The sequence below is a fragment of the Branchiostoma floridae genome, chromosome 15, assembly GCF_000003815.2.
Source record: "Branchiostoma floridae strain S238N-H82 chromosome 15, Bfl_VNyyK, whole genome shotgun sequence".
Classification (NCBI taxonomy): Eukaryota; Metazoa; Chordata; class Leptocardii; order Amphioxiformes; family Branchiostomatidae; genus Branchiostoma; species Branchiostoma floridae.
The window spans coordinates 12538156-12539139 of NC_049993.1; positions in this window are offsets into that span (position 1 = coordinate 12538156).

Sequence of the window (984 nt, forward strand, 5' to 3'; positions counted from 1 at the left end):
CCTGCCTCTATCACAGAGTCCTCTTTCACAGAGTCCTTTAAACCTTACAGTCTGCAAGCTTGAAGACTTAGATAGATGCAGCCTGGCAACAGTTACTGTAAGGCGCCTCAGGGGACAGTATGCTGGTTTGAATGGAGCGTGATCGCTTTTACGTAACTTTCCGCCCTGTCCCACCCACAGCTTTGCAAGAGGATAACACGTGATTTATGATTTAATAACAAACTGATGCATTCTAACTTGTACTTATATGTAGCTTACTTGTGATTCCAAACTCATTTCTTTCTGCACTCAGGCGTGATTTCTTTTCAGCCGCACTCAAACACCGGAACTTGCCATAGCTTGGAGAAAAACTTTTGAAAGACTTTTAGAAGTTACTAGTTACTCCATTAGGATTTCCAAAAGCGTGTTCACTTGCACGGCGTTTTAAAGGTAATCATTAGATACACGTGGTGAAGATTCAATTCGCCCTTAGAAATCGGTAAGCATAAGCCAGGATAATTAATATTATAGAATTCGAATGCAGTTTACGGCCGCCATTTGGATATCATCCTTTTTTGGCACAAACTAACTTATATTCTTAAGGCGATTTATTGATCTAATTTAAGATAATTCACGCAACTGTATGCACACCAAGGAACTGCATTGTAGTGCATCTTAAGAATATCCTAAAGACAGCGGGATTAGAGTTCTTAGAATCAGCGCGCAGCTTACAGGAAGTCTTCACCGCCAGCTTTGCCAGCGAAGCCCAGAAGTTATCGTTAACTTAACTCCAAAGTGCTATTTCTCAGTCGAGAGGGTTCTGTGCTGATGATTGCTGGCCGTTAGACGATGACCAACAAACCATGTCTGCCTTTCATTGGGGAAACCAACCCGAGCGTTAGGGAGACGGAATAATCGATAAAATCGTTTGCAGAAAGACGGAGTTCGGACTGCGCAGCGCTAGCGATGATTGGTCTCCCAAAACATTTCGACAATTAGATTTAG